Source organism: Misgurnus anguillicaudatus, chromosome 18 (genome assembly GCF_027580225.2).
Source record: "Misgurnus anguillicaudatus chromosome 18, ASM2758022v2, whole genome shotgun sequence".
NCBI classification, from domain to species: domain Eukaryota; kingdom Metazoa; phylum Chordata; class Actinopteri; order Cypriniformes; family Cobitidae; genus Misgurnus; species Misgurnus anguillicaudatus.
Window position 1 is genome coordinate 18619478 of NC_073354.2, and position 27774 is coordinate 18647251.

General features: G+C 36.7%; 1 protein-coding gene across 2 annotated transcripts in view; it reads right to left on the reverse strand.

The window, feature by feature from the left end:
* The window catches only part of bach2b (BTB and CNC homology 1, basic leucine zipper transcription factor 2b), a 105464-nt gene that overhangs the window by 64113 nt on the left and 13577 nt on the right, over nt 1-27774 (reverse strand). The window contains exon 1 of one of the 2 annotated variants that reach the window (XM_055185838.2): nt 25829-25962. The exons of the other annotated variant lie outside the window; for it this stretch is intronic. The gene's annotated coding sequence lies outside the window, so the exon portion shown is untranslated. Of the gene's footprint in view, nt 1-25828; nt 25963-27774 lie in introns of those variants that run through there. 2 annotated transcript variants of the gene reach the window in all.

The following is a 27774-nucleotide window of genomic DNA, read 5'->3' on the forward strand; positions in this document are numbered from 1 at the left end:
CTCTTTATGCCAACTATTGTTTAAAACACACAAGTATGCATTAAAGGAAAAAATGTAATTCTCATAATCTATTCATACTCGTGCCTTTCAGTCGAACACAAACAAATAATTGTATATTAAATGCTTGTCATGTTTTATTTTTATATGGGGCTCAAAGCTCTTAAAGGGATCGTTCACCCAAAAATCAAAACTGTGTCATAACTTATTCACTCTTAGGTTGTTTCAGACCTGTATACAGGAAGATATGAAGAGTTTGGTTCCAAAACGCAATAAATCCATTTTGACAAATTTGGGTAAAATTTTCTATACCAAGAAAGTGACAAGATGAAAACCACTATTTTCTGTTACAAACTTTCACATAGCATCTTTAGTTCATAAAAACATAAAAAATTCAAATCTATAACTTAGTTTTCAAAGATTTATTATAAAAACGAATTCTTTTTTCCACAAAATGCAATAAATCCATGACAAGTTTTTTTTCCAAAATGCTAAATCTATTGAATCAATGTATAAATGTGCATTCATCTTTGCCACTTTATATTCATTTAGTTGACTTGTGGTATACAATGATTAAAAAAATAAACATTAATGGCATTAATCAAAACACTTACTTTGTAATATTAGGAACACTGTCATTGCTGCGGTTATACTTGTACGTCGTAGCTTAACATTTTTCACAGCGATCAGCTGTAAAATGTTTTGGTCCTGCTCGATTTTCGTTGACTTTGAGAAAAATTATGGAAAGTTTTTCATAAGATCCCTGGGGTCAATGTGTTAGCATGAAAGAAACTTGATGCTGTCGGGAGAACAAGCGACCGGCTCCCCGAGTGCCTCTCACGTAAATTATTAGATGTTGATTGCTTACGTTTCTTTCCCGTCACAAAAAAACATCACAGGTTTATCAATGCCATTAAAGTATTATTTTGTTTTTGTTTGTTTGTTGATCAGGAAGAACAAAGTAGATGAGGAAAACTAAGATTCTGTGACAGAGTAACAGGGCGGATATTGGATTTTGCTAAAATTAAGAATTTACTTTAAAATACTGACCTGATATAATACTGATTCTGGCAGTAACTTGTACCTCAGTAACTCTTCATATTTTGAGCAACATTTATAACCAAACTGTTTTTGAGCACCATTGACTTCCATAGTATTTTTCTTTCCTACTATGAAAGTTAATGATACTCCTGTTTCCTGCTTGATTACAGATATCTTCCTTTGTGTAAAATGTATACAGGTTTGTAACATGTAAATGACAACATTTTCATTTTGGGGTGAACTATCCCTTTAAGCAAATACAGTACTGTGCAAAAGTATAGGCCACCACCACCAGACTTGGTGTTTTAAAAAGTTTTAATGTCCATCCATATTTATTTACAATCCATTTTAGATACAAACAGAAAATACAGGAAATATGTACAAAAATTTTAATTTCAGGACTAAATGTCTTCTTTAGGCATCGTCAGTGTTTAGTGTGACCTCTTTTGGCACTAAGCACATCTTGAGCGTTTTTTTAGCAGAATGAAGAAAAAAGACATATTTCTTTAAAATTAGAAATAAAAATTTTATTTAGGTTTAAGAGATCCTGCTATTGCTCAAGTGAAGGGGAGTTTACCTTAAATACTTGACACTTCAGCTTATACTTTTATACAGTTTTAAATACTATTTACAAATTTCCTGTATTTTCTGGATGTATTATATTAAAGAAACCTAGAAACAATTATATATGATCACTATACATTGCAAAAACAACAAATCTAATTCTGGCATGGTGGCCTAAGACTTTTGCACAGTACTGCACATTCATCATTAAAGTAATCCAAAGTGAATCGATTCTTTTCTGAGAGAAAATTATTAATATTTTGAGCTTATTCGATCAATACATCGCGTATACATACATTTAAACGGCACATTGAATCTCATGCGCCTTGTAACTAGTTGTCATATGCATGTTTTTCTCACAGAACATGCATGAAAGATATTATGATTCTTGTTATTGGAATGAGTAAATTATGAGAACGTTTTCTTGTTTTAGGGAACTATTCCTTTAAATGACATCACTTTCCTTAACGCTGCGATGCACACACAGTAGTAATTCAACATCATTTCTGTACCTTCCTCTATCTGGGAGACTTTCTGTTCGCGAAATGAATTGGCTTTGCACTGAGGCTTAACAAACACGCATTACAGGTGAAAATAAGGGCGTGGCTGCTCATTATGTATTCACATATTCTCCCTAGAAGGCTCTAGTCATCTTTCTGGGCACGGAGAAGGAGGATTAATCATTGTAGGGATTGTCCAGAAAGCTGTGTGTAAATATGCCCAGTCCCAAACCACCCTCACTCTTAAGCATGTGATAATATACATCATGATCTCATTTGGCTTGGGTAAAGCGGGGTACAGAGAAAAGCCCCTTGTGAATAGACTGATCACATGGTTAATATCTGGCTGTGTGTGTTGGGGTCAGCTAAACGGCTACGACCTGCTCGGTCCTGTACACTAGGGACACTACACTTTTTAAAAATATATGCTCATTTTCTAGCTCCCCTAGAGATAAACATGATTTTTACCACTATGGAATCCATTCAGCTGATCTCTGGATCTGGCGGTACCACTTTTAGCATAGCTTAGCATAATTCATTAAATCTGATTAGACCATTAGCATCACACTAAAAAATAACCAAAGAGTTTCAATATTTTTCCTAAAACTTGACTCTTCTGTAGTTACATTGTGTACTAAGACCAACAGAAAATTAAAAGTTGCAATTTTCTAGGCAGATATGGTTAGGAACTATACTCTCATTCGGCGTAATAATCAAGGACTTTGTTGCCGTAACATGGTTGCAGGAGGCGCAATGATAAAACAAACTCCCCGAAAATAGTCCCCTTGGTTACTTTCTATAGCAGGGGACTATTTTCAGGCACTGCGTAATATCATTACGCCTCCTGCAGCCATGTCACAGCAGCAAAGTCCGTACTTAAAGAGTATAGTTCCTAGCCTAGAAAATTGCATCTTTAAATTTTCCGAAGGTCTTAGTACACGATGTAACTACAGAAGAGTCCAGTTTTAAATAGGAAAAATATAGAGACTCTTTGGTTATTTTTTAGCGCGATGCTAATGGTCTAATCAGATTCAATGGATTATGCTAAGCTATGCCAAAAGTTGTACCGCCAGACCCGAAGATCAGCTGAATGGATTCCATAACGGTAAAAATAATATGTTTAACTCTAGGGGAGCTAGAAAATTAGCAGATTAAAAAAAAAGTGGAGTGGCCCTTATACTTCAATACTTCAGTAAATACGATTATTCATAACTGTCAACCATTTGCCACTGTCAAAAGTGAATTTTTTTGCAACCCAGACTTACTGCATAAAGATCCAACATTGGTTAGTTTGCTAGTATGTGCAACAATTTTAGAAATTAAGGAACTACACACCATTCTGATGAGGTGCTAAAACAATATCAAGATCTAGCACTTTTGTCCCCAAAAAAGACACCCTGCATCAGGAGGATTTGCCTGTGGGTGCTACTTCAGTTTCTGTGCGCTAGTTGTGCAAAAGAAAGGATTAGCGTTTAAAGGCCCGTGACACGCACAAAGCATGGTTCCCAGGCTGGTGAAATGCGAGAGAGCTTCTTCTCTCGCACTTATTGTTGCCATGTGAGCCTCAGTGGAATTGAACTCATTCATCAAACCTCCAGAGCCACTGCCCATGCGCCAGCGTTTGAAGTGCGGTCAACTCTGCCGCGCTATTCAGCAGTCACGGGGCCACGGAGGTACGATAAAGCATAATACGATGGCGTGAAAGAGGTCTTTTGTGCTATGCGAGGAGGGACGTCAACAGCGTACAGGGGTTGTTTTCTTACCGTCTGTTTGAAAAGAGAAGGCTCTCGTGTAGACCGATAACTTATGATGGACGACGCATTCCTAGAATAGTCCAAACTAAACACAAGGGGGACAAAGACATTTATCTTCTCTACAACAGTCAGATTGGAGGGGGTTCTTAAGGGTGTATGTCATCATTCCTTAGTTTTTCATTGCCTATATAAATGCTGTATAACACATTAAAATGGCATAATCTCTGATATAGAGAAGGATTATACAAAGACTGATTTATGGTTTCCTGCAGCGCAGGGTGCCATCAGCGCCTTTCTCTGGTGTTGCAGCAATCTCTCCCTGCAGTAATAAATATTGATTTACAGTCACAACACTTATGAGACTTTATGCTGCACTGTCACTGAAAGATTGTATACAACTTCTACGGCTGTCTAAAGAAAGAACGGTGTCAATAAATCTATGCAGAACAACGATAAATTTACACCACGTGCAATGGCTATGGAGGCGAAAGCCGAATTGTTTATTTTATGATTCGGTAGATTTGTGCGTAAAAGCCCCACAAGCATCAATCAATGTCTAAAAGCATTCAAGATCATCATATTTTAACTTGGGTCAAAGCACTCTCAGTCTCCTTCATTGTGCAGGCACGATGCATATTTGGAGACCTGTACTATTTCTAATAGTCATGGGTTTGATTTTAATTACTACGTATGTACTTCTGAAATGTTAAGGCACTTCTGAATAAATGTCTTCTGAATATATATGTAAACATCTCTAGGTGAAACTATAGAAAACAAGGTGAAGTTTGCAACGTCTAAGACAATGCACATAGTCACCGAAGCCTGCATGGCACATCATCAATGGCTGCCTGTTTCCCTCGGGACCCTCAGTGTCTGAACGAGAGAGGGGGTGAGGTGCACAATAGAAACACAATAGAACACAGAGATCCCAGCGCCTGATATTGATGTCACAGCGCTCATCTCCCCATCATCTAGCTATTGATGAGTCTGATCTCAGCCGAGGGAGAAACGTAACATTCATGTGGTCTCTCTATCTTTCTTTCGACTGACATCATCATAGCACTTTCCATTATGACCCTGCCTTTCAACGTCCATTAATAACAGCATAGATTTGAGCACTCATGCAAATGTAATTCAAGCAGAGAGCCACTCTTAAGGACATAACTCGTATGAGATGCTACAACATCAAAAACATGCCTGCTTCTGCATTAATAATTTATATTTAATTGATCATACACATGACGTTTATATATAGGCTATATTGTCTCATCTAAATGAGAGAAATCTAATTTTGCACCACTGGTTACATTTTTCATGTAGAAATTTGGGTAATACTCGAAGGGGTGTTCATAAGACTGCCATGACACCTTCATAATCATGAATGACATGACACCGGTCATGAACATGAAGGAGATTTTATGACAACTTGACATAAATCAATACATCATAACTTGTCATAAATCTGTCATAAACATGACATAGCAGAATAATTATCAAATTTTAGAAACTACCTACACTGTAAAAAATGTGCTGTAATTATGCAGCTGGTTGCCAGTAACTTACTGTAGAAGATAAAGAAAGAAAATGATTCATGTTCATTTAATTTTTGAATGAACTGTTGCCAGTAAATAGCATAAATGTAAAATCGACTGTAAGTTACGGGCAGCTAGTTGCCAGTAATACCCAGTGATACTGTAATTTCTACAGATTTTTTACAATGTAGCTTTATACGTTAACATTACATTAAACTGTATTTAAATGTCATTAAGTGTTAATACTATGTCAAATCATTTTAAATACCTTAAAGGGACAACTCCACTTTTTTTGAAAATATGGTCATTTTCCAGCTCCCCTAGATATAAACATTTGATTTTTACAGTTTTGGAATTTATTCAGCTGATCTCCGGGTCTGGCGGTTGCACTTTTAGCATAGCTTAGCATAATCCATTGAATCTGATTAGACCATTAGCATCACACTCAAAAATAACCAAAGAGTTTCAATATTTTTCCTATTTAAAACTTGACTCTTCTGTAGTTACTGTACATCGTGTACTAAGACCGACGGAAAATTAAAAGTTGCTAAAGTTAAAAGTCAAGGATGACTGCAGCAGGTGCAATGATATTACACAGTGCCTGAAAATAGTCCCTTCGGTAACTTTTAACAGCAGGGGATTACTGCGTAATATCATTAATAAATTATCAGAAGTCTTTGGTCATTTATGAGCGCGATGCTAATGGTCTAATCAGATTCAATGGATTATGCTAAGCTATGCTAAAAGTGGTACCGCCAGATCCAGAGATCAGCTGAATGGATTTTGAAATTTTCTGACATAGAAAAAAAACTAACAAAACATATAATTAATTTAATTAATTCATTTAATGTAATAATTGTTTTCCAGCGATATGGACCCAATGCTGCATGGCTTAACCCATTATTGTACTGTTTTCATTTAATTAGGTGAATCTGTCTCCAAATGCAACAAAATATAATTTTATCAATTTTAATTATTATTATTGGATGATTGATTTTATTTCTTAAACACACGAAGGAAACTTTACGAACTGAAGAATATTCATGATAAAACTATTTGACAGAGTATTAACACTTAATGACATTTTTTAATGACAAATTCAATTTGTATCACTGGTAAAAAGTGGTCAGTTATGTTGCCTTGGTTATGTCAAGTTGTCATGACAAGTTATGATGTATTGGTTAATGTCATGTTGTCAAAACAAAGACATCTCAAACAATGTCATCTTTGCATTAAAAATGACATAATTAAACAAATGACACTTAATGACAGTTACGTGCATAAAATCTCCTTCATGTTGATGGCACGCGTCATGTCATGATTATGAACGTGTCATGTCAGTCTTATGAACAACACCCTTTCAAGTAAAGTGTTACCGAAATTGAAATTGCAGTAGACACCAAAAAATGAAATGGCACTCTCAGAATGGCAGGCATTTTTTGATATTAAGACGTGTAATATGAACTCAATATAAATGGTTTATCTACCGCTATGTTTTCAAAAATGACTCAGAGTCGAATCTATCAGAATTGGCCCCGGGCCTTTGGAAACTCTGAGTCGCCCACTGTAACATTTAATGAAATTATAAAAGAAGAGCAATCAAAGAAACGTAGGCTGGGTCTCTCCCTCAAATGTTTCCATAAAGAGCAGCAAAAAAAAGCATCAGCATCATAACCTGTGATCTTTTATCTGTGAAAAACCTGCAGGGAAAAATTTCTGATTAAACTAAAAAGTCATTTAGACTTGTGGTGGTTTGAAGAGCCTATCAATGACTGAGTGGTATTTTTGCTGGCTCTCTTGTCCGTTACAGAGCCAATAGACACAGGCATGACTGGAACTTCTCTGCGAGAGACTTTCCCACTACAAGATCATTTTTTACAAACTATAAAAACACAGAACAAGCAGCAAAAAAATCATCACCAATGAAAGAAAAGGTTATGCTTTAAATATATGTATCGCATGTTAAAGGAAAAGTTCGGTATTTTACACTTAAAGCCCTGTTTTCAGATGATGAAATACGGTTTGGACTGGAATTTGGACATATGATGCTGGCCCGAGAATTTTCGGGTGTTTGTTGTATCATCTCCCACCTCTACAATGGGTGTATAGGTGCACTGGAACAATCCTTCCTAAAACGCATTAAACTTTCGTTTAAAAAGACGTGAAACTCACCGAGTGGTCAGGGGTGTTCACTGGTCTGCTCACACAAAAATCGCTGCAAAAGACGCTTTCCAACAGACTTGTATTAGTTGTGCTGTGAGGTCCGGTATTACTCCGCGCCGGGAACTTTGTTTGTATTCTTGCAATTGACAAAGGCGGATTATCGCAACTGGGCTGGAGTGTCTATTATTCAAGCTCTCAGCGGAAGAATGTACGGGTGTGAGGCGTTTTGAAAAAATAGGTCCACAAGTTTACAACGAATGCTAAAACAGCTGTTGGAAAGCATCTTTTGCAGCGTCTTTGTAAACGAAAGTTTAATGCATTTTAGAAAGGATTGTTCCAGTGCACCTATACACCCATTGTAGAGGTGGGAGGTGATAGAACAAACACCTGAAAAATTCTCGGGACAGCATCATATGTCCAAGTTTCAGTCAAAACCGTTCTATTTCATCATAAACAATCTGAAAACAAGGCTTAAAGTGTAAAATACCGAACTTGTCCTTTAAGTTTGCGAAGGTCAAGAAATCTAAATTTTTTATTTAATGCGTTTTTAAGGTAAAATATTTACACAGCAGTTTAAGCAAAGACAACTACAAGCAAACCATGCGATTTCCATATAAAACTGGTTTAATAAAAATGCTCTGTTTATTTACATTAGCTTGCTTTGCCAATAAAGATGGTTTATGGCAGGACTAACTGTTTGTCCAACCAATGGAGGACTTTACTGAGGATCAAAAATGGTGTATAGTAACAATCAAATTGCTGTCCTCTAGATTTGACCAGTTTTACCGGCTCAGTCTGACATCCCCAGCTCTCAGCTCTCCACCTTTCTACTTTGATCCTCGCTCCTCCCACCCTCCATTCATCTCCAGCTCTTCCATCATGTAACGTCTACTACATGCCTAATTGGTCCTGTGTCGTCTGATGGGACACAGTATCCGTGAGTGTAAAACTAGCAACGTGCACAAATGTCCCGAAAGAAAAAGGTTGAGTATTGATAAAGACGGGTGAGAATCTGCTGACATCATTAGAAATTTGTATGAATGCTTTCAATCTCTTCACTCAAAAAGCCATCACATCGGGTTACTTTCTCACAGACTTTAGTTACCAATCAAAACATCGTCTTTCGGTAGACTGACTGACCTCATCTTTCTATTGCGGCCAAATGGATGAAAATGGAGTGAAATTACAGTGCTGTTTATGACTGCAAATAAATGGTTTGCGTATACATGTTATTATTATTATTATTATCATCACTGAGGGAGCCATGCAAAATACTGCATCCATTTAGACTGTGGTAATTGCAGTCTCATTAACTTTGATATGGTACTCCATGAAATTGTCGATTTTTATGGTTTGTCTTTTTGAACTAACCATTACCGCGTTTATCGCAATTGTTAATTCAACTCGTAAATTCTTTGTGCTAAAACTGATCATACTTCATTCATGCTTTGGTGAGAGAGAAGTAGGGTTATTTTTTTAAACCAACAAACAACGTTCACCTGGTAGGCAGCTTTAAGTTGATCGTATCGCCCCTTGTTTTTCTGGGCCTGATCTTAAACAGAGAGACGAGTCATCAGAATAAGTGAGGTTTCTCAGGTCGGGGTTAAAACAGTTAAACCGAAAAGTGGTGGTGGTGGCCGCTTTTTACCATCTTAAACCGGTGCGGGTGTGTGTGGCCTCAGATTTTGGGGGACGATGGAAACACATGTCACAAAAGGAACTAAGTGTTTAACGTCTCTTGTGCAGCATACTTCCTGAAATGATAGGTCTATGTATGCACCTGTGTATAAAAGTGCTGTCTCACGCTTTGTCTTTTCTACTGACATGAGCCACAACGTAAACACAACAGTTTGTGTTGTTTATGGTTGTGCAACACAAGCTACAAGAATGCTAAACGATTACTAACAATTCAGTTGTAGGGAAGCGATTCAATACAGAGATTTGCATCAGATTGAAGTCAACGTAGAATGATGTCACAACTAAACATAGCCTACTCGAGTAAAGTGACACATTTCAGAAAAAAACAAGAAAAATGAAGGGTGCGGAATTTATTTCTTTTAATAAAAAATATAAAAAGTGAGCCTTTATGATGCAATCTGTGAGATCAGCCTTACGTTTTCTAAATAGCAATGCACTTTGCGTCTTTATCAAAGGAAAATGGCTAATATTATTGACACTTTGTGAAGAGTCGTATCTCTCTGCATGCTTTAACAGCTCTGTAGTGCTAATTGGGCGAGCGGAGTTAGCGCCAGCATTACAGGCCAACTGTTCACAATCCCCCTCAGTGCTAAAGATAGACTCTCCCACCACACTTAGCACGCAGAACAGGTTTGCAGAATGACATTACAACTACTATATCACACCCACACACGCTTAAACTTACACACACTGCCAGCACTCGATCATAAAATCTCATGTGCTACTGGATAGAAGTGCTGATCACATGCCGTAAAAACACGTCGAACTGACAAACGGAAGTCACTTTCGCTGTTATCTTACACTGCGTAAATTAGCAGCCTTATAGAAATTCAAGTTGTTTCATGTATTATTTTAAAACCTTGTGTAATTCTGCAGGGAAAATAATAAATGAATGTAAGATCTAGTCTTTGACGCACACGTTTGGATACGTACCAAGCATTCGATCGTCATTTGATAAATTACTGGCGCTATGACCGATAAAAATGTAAACACAGATCTCTTTTCATTAGTTCAATTTGCAGCATGCTTTCATTAATTGCAGGCAGCACAAGTTTTGCAAATAAGCCTGAATATATGTATACGAGGTGTGCTCCCAAAGAAATAAAGGACAGAGATTTTAATACAACGCACGGCTATTATGGCTGATCTAGCATCTGGTTAAACTGGATTGTGTGTGCTAGTGGAAAGAAGCAGTTTTGGTGAAAAAAAATACAGAAAAATTACATTCACAGTAATGGCGGTGTAATATTGCATGAATACGTGTTTGCATGTGTGTATGCTGAACCGTCTTCAAGAGTCTCAAGAGTATGAGTGATCATATGTCACTGCGTATGCCATAGCTAAAGTGACTGACAGCAGGATGACAGCACAGGAGACAGGTGTGCATAATTTCCACAGAGTCATTGATGACTCTCACACTTGGAGAAAATCTCCATTAGAAGAAGCCATCTGCAATGTTTAATTCAAGAGTAATCCATTGATTTACAAAATAAACAAGTGCTGCAAACCAATCCATTGATCCATTGATTTGAAATACAAAAATTGCTCACGTATGCATTGCGAAACCAGACTTGGCAGACTGCCGAATGTAGCATCTATGTGCATATATATCTATGATCCGAGCTGGTGCAATTGAGTAGGTGGGACTACAAGGGGACTTTAACTTGAAACTTTGCTTTAAACCTGCAAAAAAGGTAAATTCAAAAATTTATTTTGATAACCATCAAGATTCACATTTGGAGCATAGTGATTCATTTTGGCTCATGTCCTTACGTAAACAGCGGAGTGAATTTGCAACGATTACCACAGCTTTTTTTTCGAGATAAACAAAGATTGGTGAAGCAATCGAGACGCGTCTTAAAAGGTCAATGGACCGATTATCCTGTCTAAAAGAAACTGGGGTATGAGCTGAAGGGGGTGTGTATTGATATTTATCACAATACAAATGACTCACAAGAAAATGGAACAAGTAAAATGGAAGAGGTTTATAAAACTTTGTTTTTGTTCATATTCATATTTTTATATAAAAAAATTATCTAGTGCAAGTATCAGATTCCCGATCAAGAGTATCATTGCTACGTTTCATCATTACCAGCATATGTTCATGCTGACCTCATCCCAAGCAGAAGGGTGAGAGGAGGCGGAGTCAAAGGGGGAGGGCTGTTTTGTCTCTAAGCCAGGATTTCTGCCAATCATACGGCAACAGCTTGAGTCTAAATCGATGAGGGGGGTAGGGAACAAGAAGACAGGAATAGAGACAGAGAGGTGCAAAAACGAGGCAGATAGGAAGCAGGACGAATCCATGACTGCAAAGGTTTCATTTCGGAAGACGCTGACTCAGGAGTTCCTCATGTTTAGCGAGCGAATATGTGACTAAACTGAGCACATTCCTCAGCCTCTGTTCACCCCGCTCCCTTCCCCCTAACAGACGCCCGCCCCGTCGCTTTTTTCCAGGGGGATCCCTGCATTCACTCACTCTCCCTTTTCCTCATTCCTGGTACATCGGCACTTTCAAACTTGCTCTCTGCCAGGTCCATTCCCTGACCGCAGGGTTTTTAATTGGGTGTGTTTGCCACACAAGAACAGAGTCATAGAACCCCCTCCCCTGCCCCTCTCACTTCGTCCAAAACAAAAACATCCTGCGGGCCGGGCCTGCCCGGGGCTCCACTACAGGAAACAGGGATTGAGCCGAGGCCAGGCTAAGACCTAGACAATGTGTTATTAGCGAGAAAAAAAGGATGTTCTCATGGAAACAATGACTCCTAAGGCTTGGTGAGCAATACATTATTGAGACTAAGCAGTTCGGTTGTGCTATTTGAGGACTAGCGTTTGCAATGAGGGCCACACAGAACTTGTGAAGGCTTTTAACATGGGGAAGCAACGGGTAACATCTGTGAAATTAAGATGAATAGATTTAATTGTGATGCATAAAGTGTTACAAAAAAAAAACATTTTTTTTCCCCCACCAAAGGGATGAATTTTTATTACCGTTAAACTAGATGGAAATAGTAAATATTTTAGATACTTCTACATCATCTCTTCTTTCAGTCATATACTACATGTATAGCCAATAAACACATCACAAATGCAAAACACAATGTTAACATGCACAAAATGTTGTCAATCCGACTGTATTTAATACGATTGAAGGTTACGACGATAGAGTCTACATGCACTCTAAATATTGCAATCTGATTAAAATGTTAGTTTACATTTACAATCTATAGAAACCGAACATCTCCACAAGCGCACAGTCAGGGTTGCCAGATTCGCGTATCAAAACCATCCGAATGGACATTCAAAAGCATCCCAAAGACTGTCCACAGCCCAAATATCAATAACTTATCAACAAAATAATTTAGTCTTTAACCCGCAGAAAAGAACAACTGATGGAAATAGTTTAAAAAGTAGCCCAAATCTAAACTCGGAAAAAAGCAGAGGACTTGGCAACGCTGCGGACAGCATCTCTTGTCGAGTTCACGTTTTATCTCTGGATAAAAGTCACAAATGACTTGGAGAAAGTTGTTCTTAAGAAGTTTTTAGATATAGGTTGAAAACACACTTTTTAAAAAGCACAATGCTTTAAGTAGCCTAAAATTTTAAAAGTAGCCTACACATAAACGCTGCAGAATGTACATCGCGTGACCTCATTAACGTTATCAAAATGCGTGTTGCTATTGCATGTTTCTGTGATGAGAATCATGTGATATAAGAGGTAATTATAAGACGTGAACTTGAACACAAATGTTCTGCGCATGTGCACAATGTATTTTTGGATCCGATTGAGAAAATACTATGATTCACACGATTACATGTGCACTTTCTCCTGCTGATCGGATCACAGATCGGAGTAGCCTACACCACCCCCTTCAATATGATCCAAATTTGCATCTGATCAACTTCAATCGATTAAGGTGTTTACATGAAGGCTTTTCAAAACGATTGAGCCATCAATACGATTACAAACAGATTATTTGGTTGCATGTAAACGTACTGAGACATAAAGATGGGGGTCATACAGAATTATGAATAAGGGGGTTTGGCACCTTAAATGCTTAAAAAAAATACCTGTCCACCATAGTTTACCACTGTTCACGCATTGCGTTTCAAATTTCCATTTGGCAGACGCTTTTATCCAAAGTGACTTAGAGCACATTCATGATATATTTGTATGACTATATCTGCATTCCCTGGAATCGGACCAACAACCTTTGCGCTGCAACACTGCATTACCAGTTGAGCCACTAAGGTTCCTCAGGATTTTAGGGTTAAGATATACTACTGCATCCTTATCGGTGTCAAAAAAATTTAGTCAAAAATGTTATAATTAGAAAAGAAATGCTTCTACCAAATTCTGCAAGTGCAGGTGTAACAATGAGCCCGGCTAACAGAACGAGGCAGTTAAATGGCTTTGTAAGGAGGTATGTGTACTGTAGATTACCCCCAAAGCTATGATGAACCATCTGCCCAACTTCAACTAATCACTTCTGCCAGATGGAAGAGAATATGGAGCTTTTCGCCTAGCCGACCGTCACAGCTAAAAGGTGCTGGGTAAGACGAACAAAGCAGGGATCATTTATTCACCTCACTTACACATCATTAATGGGGCTCTCGCTTTCATGTTATTGCATCACTCTACCTAACTCAGTCGACATAATATTACAATTACACTGACACGACCTGCCATATAATTACAGGATTTAATCTTAAGACATTTTCAAGTGTCATTGATTTCGAATGGATTCAGCTCGGGTTAGCACCATGAAGAGTCAAGTCAGCCATCTTAAATTACAGACAAATCCACATTCCTAAGATTGCTCTGTCAAGGGCAAAAGGTCTTTTCCTGAAAGCTTTATCATTCAGTTTGTAGAATCATCCACTTTCTGTTTTATACAAATTTGATTCTGACAATAGACATTGTGATGGGTGAATATCAAGACGTGGTGTTTTGTAAATCTCCCTTTGAAGATTTTGGAGTACAGCTTAATTCCATTGTTGATGTCTAATAAATGTTGGAGTCAGACATTTTGATTGACTAAAAATGCTCTTTGTTATCAACAGACACATCTAAAGCAATTCACTGTGTGAAATGACAAAAGGTTGCATTAAATAAACAGCCAGGCATTCCAACCTGCTATATAGACTCAGCTACCAGTTACCCATTATAGCGGTAACCATGGCGATCCCGACTTCAGCGCATGAAATGAAGCCATGCAAACTTTCACTCATAACACAAACATCAATGCTAAAAATGGAAATGGAGAATGTATGTGATATTTGCGATAATTAAAAACAGAAGTTATATTGTGATCTTTGTTCTTAAAAAGTATAATATATAATGATATATAATATACATAACTTTCACTTAAAGAGAATGATCAATCTCTAGAATCAGCATGTTCACAGACATTCTGATACGATAACAGCTTATGGTATCTGATGGAGAGGATGTTGAAACATACAGATAACTGAGTACATCAGACCCATGTCAGTGCCTGCTGAAGCCTGTATTTAACCGTGAACTGAACCCTGCCCCAGGCTGACAGCAGAGCTGATCCACACACATAACAGTCAAATCAGATTTGGGATGTGCTGAGAATGGGAATACACTCATGATACTGGAAGAGATGGAGCAACATGGGAAATATACTGTACAGCGGGGGTGCCCAAACTTTTTCCTACCAAGTGCCAAAAAAAAACTTGACTGAGGGCCGCAGGCCGAAATTAAATGTTGCCGTGTTATATTAAAAATAAAGTTGCCCTGATTCTCCTAATTTATAATTTTCTAATATTTAAAAAATGAATAAGCAAACATTACTGTTATGCATAACTAATGCATCTTTATTTTCAAAGGTAACTTGTAAAAAACGCAATAATTTTGCCAATCATTTTTAAATTTCCTTTTGTGCCACTGCCTGACGTCTCCATTATTAGACTTTAGTACCCAAGTTCGTTGAGTTTCGTGATGCATGCTTTACACCATCAAGTGTCCATGTACATTAAAAAGAAAATTATTCACTTTGCATTTAATTTCAATGTACATTTTTGCAATGTACAAATAAACCAAAAATTTTCCATTTAAGAAAATTTTTAATTAGAAATATAAACATCGTAAACAATGACATTTATCCTTTTTCCTTATCTAACGTGACATGACGGGCCAAATTAAAGGTCGTTGTGGGCCAACTTTGACCTCTGCTGTATAGCATACTGTTCAAAAATAATATACAGTAGAGTGCAATTCATAGATACTGTACATTTTGTGCAATGCACTAAATAAGTGCAGCATCCAAACTGGACTGTAAGTAACATTGTGACTTTCTCATCACCTTATTAGACAGGTTGTTGCATTTTTTTACGTAGCCATATTTACTTACATAAACAAACTGTTCTGGAGAACAATGCTAACCAACATTTAAATGTGCCTGTTACAAATAAATAAAAATCTTCCAAGTCAAAACTTAAACCCTTAAAAGCTGGATAACATTGCAAGCCTGCCAACTTTGTAAATGGCTACAGGAAAGGCCTGGGCATCACATTAAAATTACTGAGGATCACAGTCTACCCAACTGTCAAATTGTTTTAAACGCAATAAAATTAAGTGGAAACATGTGCTCTCCTGTTGCACTTTGCAATTTTTCTTGAGCTTTGTGAGCTTGTGAAGTTTGAGTCGTGAAGCATCGTACACCGAGTCACCTTAAAATCTCAAACATGTTTGATATCTTTCACTGGATGGAGCTATAGTCTGATTCTCTATGAAATACTGCTCAAAATCTGCAAACTAGCTTTGACTTTGGTAGCATTTGAATAAAAGTGTTTTACTCTTCAGATGTGGATGATCGCTGCAACGTGATTTTATGATAATACGTGTGTATTTTTACGTTAAGTGTGGTTGTATCACATGTACATTTACATACTTTTTTATACACACTTAAATGTATATTATTTACGCATTGACAAGATTAAAACGTAAAATTATTTACATATGAACAACTTTACAGACATACAAATTTGTACGTATTCCTGTTTATAATTAATCAAATCTTGGCATTAGCGTTTCGATTCAAAAGCATTTAATTGTCATATTAATGACATGTATAGAGGGTTTTAACATTTATCAATAATTATACAGCAATCTTTATGCTGTGAAAAATGTATATATATTTAACGTTTTGGAGCTGTAAAAATGTAATAATGCTACAAGTAAATGTTGCCAATACGTCCATATTATACATTCGCAGTGTCTATCCACCCATACCAAAAAGTATCTTTTGTGTTTTTAAAAGTTATGTACACTGAAAATAATGATTCATTCAATTTACTCAATTTTTTTAAGGTAAGTGGTTGCAATTAATTTATTTAAGTTACTTTTAAACAAAAGTTTTTTATTTAATTTTACTTTACTAATCTTTTTTGTTTAAATGTAGCTTAAATAAATTGATTGCAACCACTTACCTTAAAAAGAATTGAGTAAATTAAATGAATCATTTTTTGTCAGTGTATTATTATCACATATTAACAGTAAGAAAAGGCTGGATGGTCAAATGTTTACATTAAAAAGTACAATGTTATGTTCCAGATTTTGTTATAATTTTTAATTTATATAAAATTATATTTTTATATTTTTTATATTTTAAATCAGACTGGGACTTACAACCCACTGGGTAAAAGCTCAACACAAAATGTAACTCGTGTCAAATTTGGACAATATGATAAAAAATGTTTAATGTAGTATAAAAACAATAGTGCATGGGCATCATAACTCTCTCGGTTGTAAAATATTTCATCAGTAAAACTCAGTGTACTACTACTGTCAGAAGGGGCCAGTGTTGAAGACAAATACAGCTCATTGGACATCAACCCTTTTCTGTTAATGTACTGTACACCTTCCTATATCCCAATTCCAAGAAGTAAGCTTTCCAATCCAAGTAAATTCAACCTGATCAGTCAGCTCTCTCTCTCTCTCTCTCTCTCTCTCTCTCTGCCTATAGATACATAAAAATGCACAGACACTCATTTCCACCTGCCAGAAATATTACACTACTCCTGTGTTTCAAAATCTAATGCCTATGCAGTATTTTAATCCATCATAGGCATGTTCCCAACTTCAAGAATTTTCTAAAGAAAGATACCTTTATTTTTTTAAAGCATACTTTGAGCCAAAATACACATACGCTTTGAAAAGACAGCATTCTCAGAATGCACTGTGTTGATAATACTAATATTAATTAATAAAGCTAATACTAAATTAATATTAAACTATGCATTTTATGTTCTCTCATGCTATTTTTCAAGTTGCTGGCTTTGTTAAAAGTTTTAAATGGTCACTTATAAGGTTCCATGATAGTTAGGATGCCAAGATAGGCATTAGTCAGCAAGGCAGTTCTCATGGTTTTGTAACAGAGCATACTATAAAATCATAGGACAACCAACTGCAAGATTTAATCAAAATAAAACACATCTATTGCTACCCTTTGGCCATTCAATTCAAAGCATGCTGCTTTTTAGCAGGACTGAAGTCTCCGGATCACACGGAAATACATCACAGTCTGAAGGGAAGCGGTCAGATAGTAACATGCAGGTTAATAGGTCAAACCCAGGGCTGAGACTTGCCTCTTATGTGTGTGTGCTTTTCGGCTCGTTCAGCTTTACTTGACCGCTATGATCCTGTCTGCTGCAAACGCTGGACTGGGCAGGCACACAAGGCAAGAGAAAGGGAGTCTGTGGGAAGTAGGAGAGGAAGCTGGCAGAGACCTCAGCCCCCTCCCCTGCTCTCTGCCTGCCTGCTGTGTGTTAAAATATATCCGTGCACATGTCTGCCCTTCCAGAGCCACTGGACATTACCTTATAGAAAAATCAGAGGGGAACGTAAAACCTCTCTCTATCTCTCTCTCTGCGCACTGATCACAGCTCATCTGAATCTCTCTCACTCTTCCTTCATGAGTGCAAAGTAGTGGTGTCTCTGTGTACATGGACTCACATGACTCAACATATTTGGCAGTCTGAATCGGCCTCGGTTTTCCCAGGGGGGAGAGGGAACGAAAGTCTCGGGAAGGAGAGAGAGAAGAATGAAGGTCCGGAGCGGGAGGGGGGTTCTGGAGCGGAGCCCCGCGCCGGCTCGAATTTCCCGCTTGTCAAGCCTGATGGATTTGGCTAAAAATAAAAGAAAGCGGAGGCCCGGTGACGGGCGTATGAATGAATGAACGAGGGAATGAACTTCGCGGCAGCTTTACCCCCGACCCGGTCCGAAAAACACACACACTACTCGATAACCCTCAGAGGCCTCCCAGACCTTCCTCTGTCGCTTTCCAACAAAGATGTTTTCATGCCAGGCGTGGCAAAGAGAAGTGCAATCCAGAAACAAACATCCCATTTTTCCCAAAGTCCAAGCAGTGAGGACAGCGAGAGTGTGAGACAAAAGGGAAACAAAACATCCCTAAATGGCAGGAAAGATGGTGAATGCACACCTTTCATAAATCATGTCCCATTCACTCACACCTACAAACTTCAACGTTAAAGGATTAGTCCATTTTCTTAAAAAAAATCCAAATAATTTACTCACCACCATGTCATCCAAAATGTTGTCTTTCTTTGTTCAGTCGAGAAGAAATTATGTTTTTTGAGGAAAACATTCCAGGATTTTTCTCATTTTAATGGACTTTAATGGACCCCAACACGTAACAGTTTTTATGCAGTTTAAAATTGCAGTTTTAACAGAGTTTCAAAGGACTCTAAACGATCACAAACGAGGCATAAGGGTCTTATCTAGCGAAACGATTGTAATTTTTGGCAATAAAAATAAAAATATGCACTTTTAAACCACAACTTCTCATCTATCTCCGGTCCGTCTATCTCACGGATGACAAATGCGAAACTCCGCCCCAGTGTTTACAAGTGTGGAGAAAGAGGACTGTTCGGACGTTGTTGTATGTGGAACGATACAAATTCATGTCTTTGTGTCAGTTTATTGTTTAAAATGGTCCGCAAATGTGCGTTTCATATATGTAACACGTGACCTTTCCACGTCATTACGCAATTACATGAGGTCGCGCTGGCACGGCACAGCAACGAAGATAGATGAGAAGTTGTGGTTTAAAAGTGCATATTTTTTATTTTTCTTGTAAAAAATGACAATCGTTTCGCTAGATAAGACCCTTATGCCTTGTTTGGGATTGTAGGGAGTCCTTTGAAACTGCAATTGGGGTCCATTAAAGTCCATTAAAATGAGAAAAATCCTGGAATGTTTTCCTCAAAAAACATAATTTCTTCTCGACTGAACAAAGAAAAACATCAACATTTTGGATCACATGGTGGTGAGTAAATTATCTGGATTTTTTTTAAGAAAATGGACTAATCCTTTAAGCTTTATGAAGAACAAACTAAAGCACAATATCGAGAAGGCTGGGGCAAGTTGTCACATTGGCCAAACATCAGTAACTATAAGACTTTGAATACACATTTAAACATTTTCATCAGACAAAAAATAGTTTTAACTATTACCTTCTAGAGGTGTTAGGAAAACAGACTATAAAGAATCAGTTTTTTTATCAATGAGGTGTATGTTAGTTAAATATAAATGTGCATACACCTCTTAAAAAAGGGGGGTTGTTGTCGAAATATTGTTACAAATAAACTTTTAAAATTTATCTAACAAGTTTAATAAGTTTAATGTAGACTGTCAAATGTTTACTGTGGTCAAAGAATCTCTATCAAATAATCTGATTTATGTTGTAGATAAAAACCATGAGAGTCTCCACCACAGCTGCAGTCACAGATGGCATGAGAAAATACCCTTGTAGTATTCAGAAGCCGGCTAAACATACTGTATGGTAAATATTTGTGAAGAGTGCCAACTCTTTGCTCATGCCTCCAGAAATGCATGCTGGGATAGCACTGGAAGAGATATACTCTCGAGACTCCGGCAGAAAGATCATGACCTGAAATTATGACATTGCATTCTTTTCGATTTTTGGCATATTTTGCTTTTTTATATCCCTACTTTCTGTTTAATTTTTGTACTGCGTTATTTTCCCATGATGCAACATTTGCCATTCTGTACATGTGAGGTGATGGATAGAGCCAGGGGATAGTTGTCACGCTGTTTACTTCAGTGAATGTTTCTCAGGGTAGGTTTATTTTGGAAGGTCAAAGTCTTGGTGAGAAAAAAGATACAGTTCATTGAACATATGCTGAACATTTGTGACAACATGCCCCAATAGTGCATGACGTAAAAAATATGTTTATTTTAATCTAATAAGATAAACAAAAGAGCGTCTGGTTTCACATGCTTACACAAGAGAACCAAATAGAATTGAAATGTCCTCCCTCAACTAATCTATGGTGGAACGTGATACATGATACAACAGGGTTAAAAATAACCGCCCTCTCTCTCTTTCTACATGACCTTTTGCTTTGTGCTCCCCTTGCAGCCCAAAGCACAGGAGGAAGCCTCAACGTGAGGACCTTTGACGCGGCCGGCAAAATCCTTGAACCAAAACACACCCAGAACAGGAGATGGTGTCATAGCCTGTATTTTCTCACAGGGCAGTAAATCGAACTTGGTAGCTGGTGTCACATTTGTGATTTGTGAAAGAAGTATATGAAACGGTTTCAAAGATGCTACGCTAACCAACCCAAAATGGTCATTTATGCACTGAATCCCATTAGTCGTATGAAAAGGTTTTCCTGTCGTATACAAAAGCACATTTAATATCACCTCACCCCTCGGGACTTCACTGAAGGGTGTAATTGCGATTTATGTAATAGAGGGTATGCACATGATGTCACCGTCGGCGAGAGTGACTGCGGTTACACCCACTGAGTGGCAAAAGACAGAGTGGCAGAATGAGTGTACAGTGAGAAATCAGCGAAAACACGGGGAAAACAGTCTAAATTGGAAACAGCTGTTGTGCGATAGACTTTACTAACAGATTAACAAGAATTCTGAGCTATTGTTTTACAGACTGACAAAAAACACTGAAAGAAGTAGTAAATTGATCGTTCATGCCAACATCCACAGACCACAGGTGAGTTGATAAGTTGCTAGGGTCACTATAAAGCAGAGCTTTTACTTTCTACTTAAAAGTATTTTTTCAAGTATTTGTATTTTATCCGTGTTTTTCACTGGAAAACATACATTCCAAAGCATATTATCATAATTTTTACACTATTACATTTCATAAATACAAGTTTTGTTTTACATTTAATATTTAAGTACATTAACGTACTTTTACTCAAGTAAAAGTACACAATAGTAATGTAATTAGGTATTAAATACATTTTAATATGCAATATTAAAGAATACACAGTATGATTCTATGCTTTAGAATGTAGTGAAGTAAAATGTTTCCTGAGACAAACACCCTAATAAAGCACAGATGCTTGGAAAATGATTGTCCACCTCTGCTATCAAGTCCAACTAAATTCAATTTTAGCTGAAAATAGTCAGTTTTACTGGCATTTTCGCAGCAGTCACTATGAAAACCAGCCATTTTGTTGAACGTTTGCCACTCAACAGGGCGAGTTCCAGCGTGGTCACATGGAAAAGTGACGTCAATGCATACTCAGACATGACGAAATGTCCCTTCTCACTCTTTTTCTCGAAATAAGTCAACCAATACGCATTTTTGTCATTTAATTTTGGAAATTTGTCCCATATGAATTCCCACGTCAACTTCGTCTCGCTGAATGGACATAAATGTTGCCATGACATAAGAGGCGACACTCGCTGAAAGTGAACACTCCTCAGAGACCCAGCAAAAACAAACAAGCACGTGTTTAGTGAAATCCCAAAATCTTCACTGTTTGTGTTCATCCGCTCATTTCGACTCATGTACGGGCCCTTGGGACATCACATCATTCAGTGCCGAGGCCCCTGCAATGGGACCCTTCACTCATGTGGTTTCATCAATCAATGCCTTTTATGAGGAAAGAATGCCTAGAGGAAAGACGTGAAAGCCATTTTGTAAGGCACATACGGAAGGTTTGAATCTCTACAAATTAAACTCTGGTGGTCTTTCACAACTTCACCAGCTCACAAACAAGGCGTTCTGAGTCACACGTTGCTCTCGGACATGAGAATTGATAAGAAACACTCCACCGTACGGTTCACACATCTGACACAGCTGTGCTGAGCATCTTAATCCACAACGTTGCAACACTTTCAGCTCACTCTTTCCCTTATGTACTTTTTTCCCTCCGTCCGATACACTGGCCAGCTTAACGTGAAGCACACGAGGTTGTAGCTTGTGTTATGCATCCCCAGTGACATGACTTGGAACAAGCTAAGCAACGGTTCTAACCGCGTGGCTGAGTTTGTGACTTCTCAGATAGGGAAAATAAAAACAAAAGCACTAGACGCCTGCAGCTTTCCTTCCACACAATCCAGTCATTCAAAGGAATTCTTGGTGCATGATGGGGGAAACTTCACCCACTCTGAGTTATAAGTGCATGCAACATGCCTCACTATGACATGAACAATGTCTTCTTTCACTGGGTTTACCCCAGGCTACACATGCAGAACAGCATGCTGGGAACTGGGCAGATTGCTGTCTAATGGTATACTCGCTGTATGAGAAACTGAGGGTATATACAGTACAGAGGACACATATATGCATAGAGTATATAAATGTGTAATGTCACTGTAGATTTTGGATTGTTTTAAAATTTGCAAGGGCTGTAGGGCTGGGTATCAGAGGTGCCAGATCGATTCGATTTCGGTTCACAAACTATCAAGTCAATTCGATTCCGATTCTCGTTTCGAATCCGATTCTCGAATCGATTTTTATACTCGATTCTCGATTCAATTGAATTAATATAAATTTAATACAAATACTATATTTATGAAAAAGAACAGTGACATAAGTTTACAAGGATAATTAATAAAAAGAAACTAAGAGCCACAAACCTGTATATTAAACTCTTTTATTTTAAGTAGACTTGGGTACATTAAAACAGAACCCATCTCTAATTTTCAAATGCATACAATTACGTTAAACACAATACAATTTTGATGCAAGATGAAAAATGTATGCTAAAAAAAGTTTGAACAGTCTAGTGGAGAAGAATAATGAGATTAATGTTAATCTTACGTTCAATGTTTGCGGAATGGACGCATGTTAGTATATATTTAAACACCATTAAAAAAACGAATTGATCAGTAAGGAATTTTTATTTAAAATTGATTTTCACTATGCTGTATGCTTTTCTTTTTATTCCTTTTTTGTCTTATAATTTCTTTTTACATAATTTTTTTAATGCTATTACTACTGCAATTAATTTTTTTGAATATTGTTATTATTCTGTTCATTATTTACTTTATTATTTTTTATTGACTTAATAATATGTAAATGATGCTGTCAAGGAATGTTTGGTTTGTTGTGTGTTAATTTGTTTTAATGTAAAAAAATTAAGTTTATAAAAAAATGTTTGCGGAAATAAATATGGGAAAAAAAAATCGATTCGTGGCCTTTGAGAATCGATTTTGAATCGACCACGTAAAAAAAGATTAATCGAAAAATCAATTTGTTTGCCCAGCCCTATCTATCTGTATTTTTATACATTTTTTAAAGGTTTTTACTACGATTGTAAATTGGCAATCCTTTCAAAAACATTTTTAATTAACAATTAATCACACTATGCAACATTAACACATTAATCTTACAGCCCAGCCCTGTTTTTAATATTCATACACTGTAAGTAGATCATTTTAAAAAGGATATGCCATGTTAGGTAACTCATATTTCATCAACATACCACTCCACGTTTAAACATTTGCTACAAAACCATAAAAAATGAAAAAGAAATATGTTTTTAAATAAACAAATATTTACATAATTTTTAAAGAGCACTTATTTCATTGCTAAAAAACGTTATTTTGTTTATTCGGTATAATACAATGTGTTCGCTTGGTTCATGGTTAAAAAACACATTATTTTCCACATACCGTACATTATTGTAGCTCCAGATTTCCCTCTCTTCCTGAAACACGGATTTTGTACAAAACTCATTGATTTGAAAAGCGCTGTGTCCCTGATTGGCCAGCTAATCTGTATATTGTGATTGGCCTGAATACCTCTGACGTCAGCCGGAAATGCGACGCTCCTTACCATGTTTGAAAGATTCGCTCACAATCCAATGCTAACAGGAGTTAACTTACAGGCTGTGAGTCCAAGCGGGAGGAATTATGATAATGTTGATCGTTACTAAATCACCAATCCCAGGAAATAAACTGTTGCCTACAATCCGTTTGTTTGTCGTAGTCCAAGAAAAGAGATTTACGACAATAACTCACATCATCGTTTACTTTGGGGTATGCAGCTTTTGCATGTAAACATGTAAAGGAAATGTAAAATTGTGTATCGGACCATTCGTATACTCTTAAAAGGAAAAAGTACTTTAGTAGTCTAATGCATAATGGCTAGATTAATAACAACACCAGAAGTTTGGCCCTTCACTAAAGCCTTTCTGTTCTTCTGACCAGCATTATACACAACCATCTGCTCTCCAACGTGTCATACCGATGAACATCTGACCCGCAAAAACACCAGCAAGACTGCATTACCAAGGTGAGTCTAAAAATTGCAATACAACATGATACAGTATACACATTATACACAATCATTTACGTGAGGGTTTCGATCTTTTCCTTCTGCAGCAGTTCAGGATGCTCCACTAAACTGTAAAATAAGATTTGTTGTTTCAAATTAAAAAAGTTGTAACTTTTTATTTGACTTCATAAAATAAAATATTAGTTGACTCTGCATATTTAATTAAGTTGAAATACCTCAAAGATTTTAAGGCAGCACGAACACTTTATTTTTTATTGAAACAACAAATCTTTTTTCACAGTGTATATAAAAGTTCTTTTGGACCGCATCGTCATCTTTATGTCAGAAAACGGATCTTACATGGGTCTACAATGATCTATGAGCATTCAAGCAGGAATTCGGGACCAGTTGACAGACAAAAAGTTTTTCTATATTAAGTTAATTTAAAAGTCACTTTGGGGGTTAATATTTATTTATATGGTTGATATTCGTAGCACCTGGACAGGAAATAGTAAAAAGGAAGTTTTATTTCCTTTGCAAGACGTTTGAGAAACAGAAGTGTGAAACAAATAGAAAATAACAACTTTTATGTTCTGTTCATTACTAGTGAAAATTCATACTCAACGTGCTTTCTCCGCAAAATGGCAGACCTTCTACCTGAAACAAGAATTGATAAGCCAAAGTTTCTCTCAGAGAGGCATTCAAATCAGCTTTCTTCCAAACCTGCTACTAGGTGACCGCTGGACATTTTGAAGGAGACACCTGTTAAACATTTACCTGCCCCACGACTGATCCCATACATAGGGGACTGCATAGCCTCGGTGCTCTTTTATAGATTTTGTGTCGAATTAAATCTGGCAATGTCTTTAACCAATAACAACCATCAAATCATATCCAACAGCACAACATTCTAGAAAGCAACCATCGATAAAACAAGACTCCCATCTTTATGCTCAAGAATAAGGTGTGCACTCGGATTCGAAGCAAAAAGAAATGACATTTCAAGGAGCTGCTAAAATTCGATCACTCACAGTGGTCTGTTCCTTTGTCTGACAGCTCTGACAGGAGGTAAGTGTGTCAGGTCCGTGAGCATTAACATGCGCTGAGATGCTCCTGATTGACCGTGGGATTGATTCGCATGTTGTGCCACAGCGCCTGGGACCACTCTTGGTTGGCGGGCAGTGGGTTTTCGGGGTCGTCAGCACAGGCCTCCTCAAAGAGGAACGTTTCTCTGTCTCATCAGTGTGGAGAAAAGCTCCGCCCCTGTCGCTCTAACACACACCCCTTAGACTTCATTGACTGTAAACCCCAGCCACACTTCCTTTCCTGTAATGAACCGTCAATTTCTTATTATCTTTCTTAAAAAAAAAAAAAACGTACCCACCTGTTTTAGATCATGCTTGCATGATGTAACAAGATACCAGAATTGTAGTTTATAAAGCAATCCTGTTTTGTTTGGAAAGAAATAGAGTAAACTTAATAGACCGCTCTTACAATTTGTTGGCCATTTGATACTGTGTTTTGAAACTTGGAAACCTGCTTAAGGCAATATCATTCAAAGCTATTGCTTAAGTTTTTAATGCATGTCAAACTACTTTTTTGTTCACACTATAATCTGCCAAACAACATTAACATTTCTTTACAAATTCAGGTAAACATCACAATTGTTGTTTTTCACTAGTTACAGTAAATGCAATAATTACGACACTGTGAAAAAATGCAGCATGAAGTTAAAGCAACTTGGTTTTGCAAGTCAATTCAACCTACTATTTTAAGTTTTGACCTATGATAAGTTGAAACAACTTATAAAACTAGTTGAAATTTTTTAACTTAAACAATTAATTTGTTTATTAATAATAATAATAACGTGATATTTATATAGCACATTTCCAGAGCTCAAGGCCACTTTACATTGCAATGAAACAGAAAAAGAAGGACAAATAGTAGTCAAAAGAATGCCAGAAAAAATGGCAGCAAAAACTGTTGAAAAGAAAGAAAAAAAGAAAGAAAAACAATATTACAGAACAAACAAAAGTATAGAAAGTAAAGATTATAAATGATAGAACAAATGAGTCTTGGATAAAGATTTAAATTTATAAATTTTGGTTAAAGTAACAAAAATATATGTTGATTTGACAAAAATGCTGCATTTTTACAGTGTAGTAGTTGTTATGTGAAAATTATGAAAAACTACATTTACAACTGCTAATTCTAAACTAACTTAGATTTGTATTTTTCTGATTGTTTTGTTGATGTTTTGTCTGTTCTAATCCGACAAGATTTACAAAGACTACAAAATATCAAGTATTAAGAAAATATAAAAACATGTAAAGCCATGTTATTGTATATAAATGCTAAATATGACTAAACATTTTAAATATAAAGTTGGGGAATTAATTGACTATGAAAAGTTTAAATATACGCTTGAAATATTCTATATTTATATTAAAACAACTTCTGGAAAAGGCTTTCAGTTTTTGTTTTGGAAAACATGTAGGTATGTGTTAGACAGCCTGCCTGAAAGGCTGAAAAGATACGTCCCCCACATTATTAGCCTTTCTCTTTTTTTAAACATAGTTATTGCTGAAACCATTTGCCTTTTGGCAAAGGTGGAGTCCTGTATTGCAAGACTTTCCATGAATTTGTCTACATAGCAGACAAACAAACCTGACTAGTTATCTAAGACTTTTATGCATTGGCAAATTAACTTTGCACTGCAATAATATTTGTTATTGTATATTTATGAAATTAAACTACTAAACTTGCAAAACTGCAACCCTAAAACACTCAAAACACACAAATTACTGAGAAAATTATATAAGCAATGAGAAATGTTACCGTCTATATTATTTTTACTAGAAGGAAGCTTCAAAATATAAAGTTTTAGTACATAAAAGCCACAAATTTATTACAAAACAAAACAATACAAAATATCTTTTAAAGGTATAATTCACCCCAAAATGAAAATTCTCTCGTC